This window comes from Salvelinus alpinus, chromosome 17, assembly GCF_045679555.1.
Source record: "Salvelinus alpinus chromosome 17, SLU_Salpinus.1, whole genome shotgun sequence".
In the NCBI taxonomy this organism is placed as follows: Eukaryota; Metazoa; Chordata; class Actinopteri; order Salmoniformes; family Salmonidae; genus Salvelinus; species Salvelinus alpinus.
This window is the reverse complement of record NC_092102.1, coordinates 6,383,734-6,397,261: the sequence shown is the minus strand read 5'-3', so window position 1 is coordinate 6,397,261 and position 13,528 is coordinate 6,383,734.

Here is a 13,528-nt window from a genome sequence, read left to right as displayed (position 1 = left end):
CTACATATTTGCATTGAACCATACTTCTGACATGGATCATTTTGACCACAGAGGCATATCTTTGATCATAGCCAAAATGTGGTTTATTCAAATCTTCCAATTTTTCATGACTTTGTCAATCAACTTGTTCTTAATCAATCTAAATCATGGTTTAGTGTTTCTGTATCAAAATGGACTTTTAACAAATTCAAATCCTTTGGAGTCATTTTGACCCCAGCCAAAATGCACCTTTGATAAATAGGACGTTTATTTCAAACCAAATCACATTTTATTGGTCACATACATCTTTAACAGATGTTATTGTGGGTGTAGCAAAATGCTTGTGGTTCTAGCTCCGACAGTGCACTAATATCTAACAAGTGATATCTAACATTTTCACAACATATACCCAATACACTCAAATCTAAGTAATTGAATCTAGGTTTCTCTGTAGACATGACCCATCCCATCCATCCATCCCAGAGGGTGGAGGGGTACCTGTATCAGTGGTTTTGACCAGATAGACACCTGCAGACACACAGTATAGTGCCTCCCATGTACTCTCCTAAGATTGGACTTTTCTATACCACGTATCACATGCCTGTACATTAATGATCTGCCTTCTGTCTGTACTGGGTCTGAAGTTCTGCATTTATGCAGATGATACAGTGATATATGTGCATGCAAAGAGCAAACAACAAGCTGCACAAGAACTCACTACTGTAATGGGCCAGGTTACAAAGTAGCTCAGTGACTCGTGTTTGTATCTCAATGTGAAAAAAAACTGTTTGCATGTTCTTCACAAAGAGGGCAACAGATGCTACTGAGCCAGATGTCTATGTGTCAGGGGAGAAGCTCCAGGTGGTATCTGATTTTAAGTACTTTGCCATCATACTTGATTCCAACCTCTTTTTTAAAAAGCATGTGAAATAGGTCATTCAAATAACCAAATTCAACATAGCTAATTTCCGATTTATACGAAATTGTTTGACTACAGAGGTAGCAAAACTGTACTTCAAATCTATGAAACTCCTCCACTTAACATACTGCTTGACTAGTTGGGCCCAATCTTGCTGTACAACATTAAAACCTATTCAGTCTGTCTACAAACAGGCACTCAAAGTGCTTGATAGGAAGCACAATAGCCATCATCACTGTTACATCCTCAGAATGCATGAGCTCCTGAGTTGGGAAAATCTTGTGCAATACACCGACGCATGTCTTGTATTCAAGATCCTAAATGGCCTGGCTCCCCTTCCACTCAGTATTTTTGTTAAACAGAAAACCCAAACATATGGCAGCAGATCCACAAGGTCTGCCATGAGAGGTGACTGTATAGTTCCCTTAAGGAAAAGCACCTTTAGTAAATCCGTTTTCGCTGTGAGAGCTTCCCATGTCTGGAATACACTGCCATCAGACACACATAACTGCACCACATATCACACTTTCACAAAATGCTTGAAGACATGGCTAAAGGTCAATCAGATTTGTGAACATAATCCCTAGCTGTGTATTGCCGCCTTCCATGTTGTCTGTAGCTTGTGAGGTGTGGAAACACTTTGTTGCTTTTATGAATTTTGTCTTGCTGCTTTTTGTTCTATGTTGCTCTGTCTGTATGGTACGTCTTGCTTGTCCTATGTTGCTCTGTCTGTATGCTATGTCTTGCTTGTCCTATGTTGCTCTACGTGTGCTCACTGCTCAATGATTGTCTATATTGTAATTGTTTTTAATAACCTGCACAGGGACTGCGGTTGAAAATTAGCCGGCTGGCTAAAATCGGCACTTTTACTGAAACGTTGATTAATGTACACTGTCCCTGTAAAAATAAATTCAAACTCAAAATATTACTATGTAGTAACTATTAGTAGACCATATTACTATGTAGTAACTATTAGTAGACCATGTTAATATGTAGTAACTATTAGACCATATTACTATGTAGTAACTATTAGTAGACCATGTTACTATGAAGTAACTATTAGTAGACCATATTACTATGTAGTAACTATTAGTAGACCATATTACTATGTAGTAACTATTAGTAGACCATGTTAATATGTAGTAACTATTAGACCATATTACTATGTAGTAACTATTAGTAGACCATGTTACTATGAAGTAACTATTAGTAGACCATATTACTATGTAGTAACTATTACACCATATTACTATGTAGTAACTATTAGAAGATCATGTTACTATGAAGTAACTATTAGTAGACCATGTTACTATGTAGTAACTATTAGACCATATTACTATGTAGTAACTATTAGTAGACCATATTACTATGTAGTAACTATTAGTAGACCATGTTACTATGTAGTAACTATTAGTAGACCATGTTACTATGAAGTAACTATTAGTAGACCATATTACTATGTAGTAACTATTACACCATATTACTATGTAGTAACTATTAGAAGATCATGTTACTATGAAGTAACTATTAGTAGACCATGTTACTATGTAGTAACTATTAGACCATATTACTATGTAGTAACTATTAGTAGACCATATTACTATGTAGTAACTATTAGTAGATCATGTTACTATGAAGTAACTATTAGTAGATCATATTACTATGTAGTAACTATTATACCACATTACTATGTAGTAACTATTAGTAGACCATATTACTATGTAGTAACTATTAGTAGACCATGTTACTATGTAGTAACTATTATACCACATTACTATGTAGTAACTATTAGTAGATCATATTACTATGTAGTAACTATTATACCACATTACTATGTAGTAACTATTAGTAGACCATGTTACTACGTAGTAACTATTAGTAGACCATATTACTATGTAGTAACTATTAGTAGACCATATTACTATGTAGTAACTATTAGTAGACCATGTTACTACGTAGTAACTATTAGTAGACCATGTTACTCACCCTAATATCCTCTGACCATATTACTATGTAGTAACTATTAGTAGACCATATTACTATGTAGTAACTATTAGTAGACCATATTACTATGTAGTAACTATTAGTAGACCATATTACTATGTAGTAACTATTAGTAGATCATGTTACTATGTAGTAACTATTAGTAGACCATATTACTATGTAGTAACTATTAGTAGACCATATTACTATGTAGTAACTATTAGTAGACCATATTACTATGTAGTAACTATTAGTAGACCATATTACTATGTAGTAACCTTTAGTAGACCATGTTACTATGTAGTAACTATTAGACCATATTACTATGTAGTAACTATTAGTAGACCATGTTACTATGAAGTAACTATTAGTAGACCATATTACTATGTAGTAACTATTACACCATATTACTATGTAGTAACTATTAGAAGATCATGTTACTATGAAGTAACTATTAGTAGACCATGTTACTATGTAGTAACTATTAGACCATATTACTATGTAGTAACTATTAGTAGACCATATTACTATGTAGTAACTATTAGTAGACCATGTTACTATGTAGTAACTATTAGTAGACCATGTTACTATGAAGTAACTATTAGTAGACCATATTACTATGTAGTAACTATTACACCATATTACTATGTAGTAACTATTAGAAGATCATGTTACTATGAAGTAACTATTAGTAGACCATGTTACTATGTAGTAACTATTAGACCATATTACTATGTAGTAACTATTAGTAGACCATATTACTATGTAGTAACTATTAGTAGATCATGTTACTATGAAGTAACTATTAGTAGATCATATTACTATGTAGTAACTATTATACCACATTACTATGTAGTAACTATTAGTAGACCATATTACTATGTAGTAACTATTAGTAGACCATGTTACTATGTAGTAACTATTATACCACATTACTATGTAGTAACTATTAGTAGATCATATTACTATGTAGTAACTATTATACCACATTACTATGTAGTAACTATTAGTAGACCATGTTACTACGTAGTAACTATTAGTAGACCATATTACTATGTAGTAACTATTAGTAGACCATATTACTATGTAGTAACTATTAGTAGACCATGTTACTACGTAGTAACTATTAGTAGACCATGTTACTCACCCTAATATCCTCTGACCATATTACTATGTAGTAACTATTAGTAGACCATATTACTATGTAGTAACTATTAGTAGACCATATTACTATGTAGTAACTATTAGTAGACCATATTACTATGTAGTAACTATTAGTAGATCATGTTACTATGTAGTAACTATTAGTAGACCATATTACTATGTAGTAACTATTAGTAGACCATATTACTATGTAGTAACTATTAGTAGACCATATTACTATGTAGTAACTATTAGTAGACCATATTACTATGTAGTAACCTTTAGTAGACCATGTTACTATGTAGTAACTATTAGTAGATCATGTTACTATGTAGTAACTATTAATAGACTATATTACCATGAAGTGACTATTAGTAGACCATGTTACAAAGTAGTAACTATTAGTAGACCATATTACTATGTAGTAACTATTAGTAGACCATGTTACTTTGTAGTAACTATTAGTAGACCATGTTACTATGTAGTAACTATTAGTAGACCATGTTACTTTGTAGTAACTATTAGTAGACCATGTTACAAAGTAGTAACTATTAGTAGACCATGTTACTTTGTAGTAACTATTAGTAGACCATGTTACAAAGTAGTAACTATTAGTAGACCATGTTACTATGTAGTAACTATTAGTAGACCATGTTACTTTGTAGTAACTATTAGTAGATCATATTACTATGTAGTAACTATTAGTGGACCATATTACTATGTAGTAACTATTAGTAGACCATGTTACTACGTAGTAACTATTAGTAGACCATATTACTATGTATTAACTATTAGTAGACCATGGTACTATGTAGTAACTATTAGTAGACCATATTACTATCTAGTAACTATTAGTAGACCAGATTACTCTGAAGTAACTATTAGTAGACCATATTAATATGTAGTAAATATTAGTCGATCATGTTTCCCTCCCTAAAATCCTCTGACCATGTTACTATGTAGTAACTATTAGTAGACCATATTACTATGTAGTAACTATTAGTAGACCATGTTTCTCATCCTAATATCCTCTGACTATGTTACTATGTAGTAACTATTAGTACACCATGGTACTATGTAGTAACTATTAGTAGACCATATTACTATGTAGTAACTATTAGGAGACCATGTTTCTCATCCTAATATCCTCTGACCATGTTACTATGTAGTAACTATTAGACCATTTTACTATGTAGTAACTATTAGTAGACCATATTACTATGTAGTAACTATTAGTAGCCCATATTACTATGTAGTAACTATTAGTAGAATACAGTAGAATACAAAAAACTGTCCCACAGCAAGATCCAGTATTTAAGTTGAAGTTCATCATATGACAAGCTTAACGTTATGACTATAACTTCTTATGGCTATAATCTCGTTAACGGGATGATATGACAACAGCCAGTGAAAGTGCAGGGCGCCAAATTCAAACAACTGAAATCTCAATAAAAATTTCTCAAACATACATGTATCTTATACCATTTTAAAGGTAATCTTGTTGTTAATCCCACCAAAGTTTTCAGCGAAAGCACCACAAACGATTATGTTAGGTCACCGCAAAATCACAGACAAACTGTCACGCCCTGGCCTTAGTATTCTTTGTTTTCTTTATTATTTTAGTTAGGTCAGGGTGTGACATGGGTAATTTATGTGGGTTTTGTAGTGTCTAGGGTGGTTGTAAGGTTTAGGGGGTTTATTTAGAGTAGTTGGGTTTATGTTTAGTATAGTTGTCTAGCTGTGTCTATGTTGTGTGTAGTTGTCTAGGAAAGTCTATGGTTGCCTGAATGGGTTCCCAATTAGAGACAGCTGGTTTCTGTTGTCTCTGATTGGGAGCCATATTTAAGGTAGCCATAGGCTTTAGTTTGTTGTGGGTAATTGTCTATGGTGAACGTTTGTAGCATGTGTGTGTGCACTTCGTTTATAGCTTCACGGTTGTTTATTGTTTTGTTAGTTTGTAAGTGTTTTGTTTCGTTTTTTCCTTCTTCACAATAAAAAGAAGATGGCTTATTTTCCACATGCTGCGTTTTGGTCCGTCTCTCCCCCACACGATCGTGACAGAATTACCCACCAACATCGGATCAAGCGGCGTGTAAAGCGGCAACAGGACCCACCTACACAGGATTCTTGGACATGGGAGGAGATACTGGATGGTAAGGGACCTTGGGCACAACCGGGAGAATATCGCCTCCCTCGTGAAGAGCTAGAGGCAGCGAAAGCCGAGAGGAGGCGATATGAGGAGGCAGCACGGAAGCAAGGCTGGAAACCCGTGAGTAATACCCAAAAATTTATTGGGGAGGGGCTCATGGGGAGTGTGGCGAGTCCAGATGGGAGATCTGCGTCAACTTCCCGTGCTACCCGTGAGGACTCTAAGAGGGAACCTGAGCCAGTCGGGCTGATATTGGAGGTGAGCAATGGGAATGATACAGAGACTGTTAAGGATTTATTGGGGAGGTTGGAAGAGAGTGAAATGAGGGAGCTGCTGTGTTGGTGCGTGAGGCACAAGATCCACCCGACAGAGCGTGTGCGGGATGTGATGTTACCTGAGTCAGCTCTCCATGCTCGTCCTGATGTGCGTGCTAACCGTCTGGGAATGACAGTCCCACAAACCAGGCCTCCTGTACGCCTCCCTAGTCCTGCACCTCCTGTATTAGCTCCACGTACTAACTCTCCTGTGACAGTCCCCAGCCCAGTACCACCAGTGCCTCATCCATGCACTAGCCCTATGGTGCGTGTCTCCAGCCCTTTACCACCAGTGCCTAAACCACGCACCAAGCCTCCTGTGTGTCCCCAGAGTACTGTGCGTCCTGTTGCTGCTCCCCGCACTAGCCCTGAGATGCGTGTCCCCAGCCCAGTACCACCAGTTCCGGCACCACGCACTAGGCCTAATGTGCGTCCCCAGGGTCCAGTATGCCCTGTTCATGCTCCCCGCACTAGCCCTGAGATGCGTGTCCCCAGCCCGGTACCACCAGTTCCGGCACCACGTACTAGGCCTAATGTGCGTCCCCAGGGTCCAGTATGCCCTGTTCCTTCTCCCCGCACTAGCCCTGAGATGCGTGTCCCCAGCCCGGTAACACCAGTTCCGGCACCACGCACCAGGCCTACAGTGCGCCTCAGCCGGCCAGAGTCTGCCGTCTACACAGCGATGCCTGAACTGCCCGTCTGCCAAGCGCCATCTGAGCCGCCCGTCTGCCAAGCGCCATCTGAGACATCCGTCTACCCAGCGCCATCTGAGCCATCCGTCTACCCAGCGCCATCTGAGCCATCCGTCTACCCAGCCCCATCTGAGCCATCCGTCTACCCAGCCCCATCTGAGCCATCCGTCTACCCAGCGCCATCTGAGCCATCCGTCTGCCCCGAGCCATTAGAGCCGCCCGTCTGTCCCGAGCCGTCAGAGCCGTTCGTCAGTCAGGAGCCGCTAGAGCCATTCGTCAGACAGGATCTGCCAGAGCCGCCAACCAGACAGGATCTGCCAGAGCCGCCAACCAGACAGGATCTGCCAGAGCCGCCAACCAGACAGGATCTGCCAGATCCGTCAGCCAGCCATGAGCAGCCAGATCCGTCAGCCAGCCATGAGCAGCCAGATCCGTCAGCCAGCCATGAGCAGCCAGATCCGTCAGCCAGCCATGAGCAGCCAGATCCGTCAGCCAGCCATGAGCAGCCAGATCCGTCAGCCAGCCATGAGCAGCCAGATCCGTCAGCCAGCCATGAGCAGCCAGATCCGTCAGCCAGCCATGAGCAGCCAGATCCGTCACCCAACCATGAGCAGCCAGATCCGTCACCCAACCATGAGCCGTCCAAAAAGGATCCGCCAGAGCCGTCCAGCCAGGTTCCGCCAGAGCCGTCATCCAGCCAGGATCCGTTCCTCAGTCAGGAGCTGCCGTCCCTCAGTCCGGAGCTGCCCCTTATCCTGGTGCTGCCCCTTATCCTGGTGCTGCCCCTTAGTCCGGAGCTGCCCCTTAGTCCGGAGCTGCCCCTTAGTCCGGAGCTGCCCCTTAGTCCGGAGCTGCCCCTTAGTCCGGAGCTGCCCCTTAGTCCGGAGCTGCCCCTTAGTCCGGAGCTGCCCCTTAGTCCGGAACTGCCCCTTAATCCAGTGGGGTTAATGTGGAGGGTGGCCATTTGGAGGAAGCTACGGAGGCGGGTAGTGACTGTGGTGGGGTGGGGACCACGACCAGTGCCGGAGCCGCCACCGTGGAAGGACGCCCACCCAGACCCTCCCCTAGACTATGTGCTGGTGCGCCCGGAGTTCGCACCTTAAGGGGAGGGTTATGTCACGCCCTGGCCTTAGTATTCTTTGTTTTCTTTATTATTTTAGTTAGGTCAGGGTGTGACATGGGTAATTTATGTGGGTTTTGTAGTGTCTAGGGTGGTTGTAAGGTTTAGGGGGTTTATTTAGAGTAGTTGGGTTTATGTTTAGTATAGTTGTCTAGCTGTGTCTATGTTGTGTGTAGTTGTCTAGGAAAGTCTATGGTTGCCTGAATGGGTTCCCAATTAGAGACAGCTGGTTTCTGTTGTCTCTGATTGGGAGCCATATTTAAGGTAGCCATAGGCTTTAGTTTGTTGTGGGTAATTGTCTATGGTGAACGTTTGTAGCCTGTGTGTGTGCACTACGTTTATAGCTTCACGGTCGTTTATTGTTTTGTTAGTTTGTAAGTGTTTTGTTTCGTTTTTTTCCTTCTTCACAATAAAGAGAAGATGGCTTATTTTCCACATGCTGCGTTTTGGTCCGTCTCTCCCCCACACGATCGTGACACAAACACAGTAATTTTTCCAGCCAAAGACAGTAGTCACAAAAAGCAGAAATAGAGATCAAATTAATCACTAACCTTTGATCTTCATCAGATGACACTCATAGGACTTCATGTTACACAATACAGAAATGTTTTGTTCGATAAAGTTAATATTTATATCCAAAAACCTCTGTTTACATTGGCGCCATGTTCAGAAATGCCTCCAATAGGCCTCATTCTTTCCATGTACTGTGTGGTTGTGTTATCTAGAGGGAACCCATTAGCACGGTAGACTCTGGTGCCTTCTTTCCGTGGGCACAAAACTAAAGAGAAAATCAACTTGCTTGCTCCTTTTTGTTCTGTCAACATTTCGGTAGGGATGTTACGTTTGATACCGGAGCTACGAGGCATGCGTCCAAATCTCTAAGCAGTAAACTTCAAAGCAGTGTGCTGATGCCTGTATCACTTTATCAGCAGCACGTCATCAATGACGTCTGAAGCTTCATTTCGTTGAATAACCACCTGATTGGTTTGGTATTGGGCTTGTTCGACACTGCAGGCGACGGCTAACTGACTGATCTACAAATCACCTTACATCAGAAATAACTACTTATTATTATTTATAAATCAGTCAGCTAGTCACCATTTACCCACAATGCAGCATGTACTTGATGCAAAATGAATAGGAAATATAGTCAAGGCGTTGACAAGGTTATAAATAATAATTTATATTTGGAATAATAATTGTGTCCTTCAAACTTTGCTTTCGTCAAAGAATCCTCCATTTGCAGCAATTACAGCCTTGCAGACCTTTGGCATTCTAGTTGTCAATTTGTTGAGGTAATCTGAAGAGATTTCCCCCCCATGCTTCCTGAAGCACCTCCAACAAGTTGGATTGGCTTGATGGGCACTTCTTATGTACCATACGGTCAAGCTGCTCCCACAACAGCTCAATAGGGTTGAGATCCGGTGACTGTGCTGACCACTCCATTATAGACAGAATACCAGCTGACTGCTTCTTCCCTAAATAGTTCTTGCATAGTTTGGAGCTGTGCTTTGGGTCATTGTCCTGTTGTAGGAGGAAATTGGCTCCAATTAAGCACCGTCCACAGGGTATGGCATGGCGTTGCAAAATGGAGTGATATCCTTCCTTCTTCAAGATCCCCTTTACCCTGTACAAATCTCCCACTTTACCACCACCAAAGCACCCCCAGACCATCACATTACCAGCCACCATGCTTGACAGAAGGCATCAAGCACTCCTCCATCATCATTTCATTTTTTCTGCATCTCACGGATGTTCTTGTTTGTGATCCAAACACCTCAAACTTAGATTCGTCTGTCCATAACACTTTTTTCCAATCTTCCTGTCACGCCCTGGCCTTAGTTATCTTTGTTTTCTGTAATATTTTGGTTAGGTCAGGGTGTGACAGGGGGGATGTTTGTGTTATTTGTCTCGTCTTGGGTGGTTGTATGGTATAAGGGGTTTTGGTAGAGTGTATGGGTTTGTGTTGAGTGTAGGTATCTAGGTATGTCTATGGTTGCCTGAATGGTTCTCAATCAGAGACAGCTGTCATTCATTTGTCTCTGATTGGGAGCCATATTTAAGGCAGCCATAGGCATTGGGCTGTTGTGGGTAATTGTCTATGTGTAGTGTTTAGTGTCAGCACTATTTGTTTGAATAGCTTCACGGTCTTCTGTTTGTTGTTTTTGTTCGTTTGTTTCATCTTCATAATAAAGAAGATGTCTTTCTATCACGCTGCGCCTTGGTCCACTCTTTCACCTCAAGACGATCGTGACACTTCCTCTGCCTAACGTCTGTGTTACTTTGCCCATCTTAATCTTTTATTTTCTTTAAAACAGTCTGAGATATGGATTTTTCTTTGCAACTCTGCCTAGAAGGCCAACATCACGGAGTCGCCTCTTCACTGTTGACGTTGAGACTGGTGTTTTGCGGGTACTATTTGATAAAGCTTCCAGTTGAAAACTTGAGGTGTCTGTTCCTCAAATTAGACACTAATGTACTTGTCCTCTTGCTCAGTTGTGCACTGGGGCCTCCTTCTATTCTGGTTAGAGACAGTTTGCGCTGTTCTGTGAAGGGAGTAGTACACAGCATTGTACAAGATCTTCAGTTTCTTGGCAATTTCTCGCATGGAATAGCCTTCATTTCTCAGAAAAATAATAGACTAACGGTTTTCAGAAGAAAGTTATTTGTTTCTGGTCATTTTGAGCCTGTAATCGAAACCACAAATGCTGATGCTCCAGATACAACTAGTTTAAAGAACGACAGTTTTATTGCTTCTTTAATCAGCACAACATTTTTCAGCTGTGATAACATAATTGCAAAAGGGTTTTCTAATGATCAATTAGCCTTTTAAAATGATAAACTTGGATAATATAAAATATAGATTATATTTTGATTTGTTTAACACTTTTTTTGGTTACTACATGATTCCATGAGTTATTTCATAGTTTTGATGTCTTCACTATTATTCTACACAGTAGATAATAGTTAAAATAAAGAAATAACATTGCATTTTTAGGTGTGTCCAAACAATTGACCGGTACTGAATATGCATTGTGGAGGAGAACTGATCCTAGATCTGTACAAAGGCATAACATCTACAGCAGGAACAACTGTCTGTGTTAAAAAGGCCCCGCTGGATTGAATTGAGCTATTTAAAATGACATATTTGAGTCTGAAATTATTTGTAATATTTTTTTAAAGGAGTGGGGAATTTTTTACAATTAGGAAATAATATTTCATATTTTACTCATACCTCAGCCAGCATTGTGAATGGTTAGGAAATAATATTTCATGTTTTACTCGTACCTCACCCAGTATTGTGAATGGTTAAGAAATAATATGTCATGTTTTACTCGTACCTCAGCCAGCATTGTGAATGGTGTCTGAGGCGGTGACATACGAGACCATGGCAGTAAATCTAATACTTAGGTGTTTTTAGTCATGCATGAAAGGTCTGGGGTGGTTCTGTGGGAATAAGTTACTGACCTTGGAATAAATTTCTGGCGATGCTGGAAAGGCCTGAATCAAACCCAATGTCCATCTGGCACACTGGCAGGGTCCGAATCAACCCAATGTCCACCTGGTACACTGGCAAGGACTGAATTAAACCCAATGTCCACCTGGCACACTGGCAGGATCTGAATCAAACCCAATGTCCACCTGGCACACTGGCAGGGTCTGAATCAAACCCAATGTCCACCTGGCACACTGGCAGGGTCTGAATCAAACCCAATGTCCACCTGGCACACTGGCAGGGTCTGAATCAAACCCAATGTCCACCTGGCACACTGACAGGGAATGACCACCTGGCACGCTGGCAGGGAATGTCCACCTGGCACACTGGCAGGGTCTGAATCAAACCCAATGTCCACCTGGCACACTGGCAGGGTCTGAATCAAACCCAATGTCCACCTGGCACACTGACAGGGTCTGAATCAAACCCAATGTCCACCTGGCACACTGGCAGGATCTGAATCAAACCCAATGTCCACCTGGCACACTGGCAGGGTCTGAATCAAACCCAATGTCCACCTGGCACACTGACAGGGAATGACCACCTGGCACGCTGGCAGGGAATGTCCACCTGGCACACTGGCAGGGTCTGAATCAAACCCAATGTCCACCTGGCACACTGGCAGGGTCTGAATCAAACCCAATGTCCACCTGGCACACTGACAGGGTCTGAATCAAACCCAATGTCCACTTGGCACACTGACAGGGTCTGAATCAAACCCAATGTCCACCTGGCACACTGACAGGGTCTGAATCAAACCCAATGACCACCTGGCACACTGGCAGGGTCTGAATCAAACCCAATGACCACCTGGCACACTGGCAGGGTCTGAATCAAACCCAATGTCCACTTGGCACACTGACAGGGTCTGAATCAAACCCAATGTCCACCTGGCACACTGACAGGGTCTGAATCAAACCCAATGACCACCTGGCAGGGTCTGAATCAAACCCAATGTCCACCTGGCACACTGACAGGGAATGACCACCTGGCACGCTGGCAGGGAATGTCCACCTGGCACACTGGCAGGGTCTGAATCAAACCCAATGTCCACCTGGCACACTGGCAGGGTCTGAATCAAACCCAATGTCCACCTGGCACACTGACAGGGTCTGAATCAAACCCAATGTCCACTTGGCACACTGACAGGGTCTGAATCAAACCCAATGTCCACCTGGCACACTGACAGGGTCTGAATCAAACCCAATGTCCACCTGGCACACTGACAGGGTCTGAATCAAACCCAATGACCACCTGGCACACTGACAGGGTCTGAATCAAACCCAATGTCCACCTGGCACACTGGCAGGGTCTGAATCAAACCCAATGTCCACCTGGCACACTGGCAGGGTCTGAATCAAACCCAATGTCCACCTGGCACACTGACAGGGTCTGAATCAAACCCAATGTCCACCTGGCACACTGGCAGGGTCTGAATCAAACCCAATGTCCACCTGGCACACTGACAGGGTCTGAATCAAACCCAATGTCCACCTGGCACACTGACAGGGTCTGAATCAAACCCAATGTTAAGGGGAGGGAAGATTGGTCAAGAGGGTGATGATTATTGTTGTTCTACTCCCTGATTGTTATGCAAAAACACTGTTTATAAAAGCTTTGTTATAGAACAAGAAGGGTCACAGACTGTTTACAAAAGCTTTTGTTAAATGTGCACAACAGTTTTCAGCTGTGCTAACATAATTGCAAAAGGGTTTTCTAATGATCAATTAGAC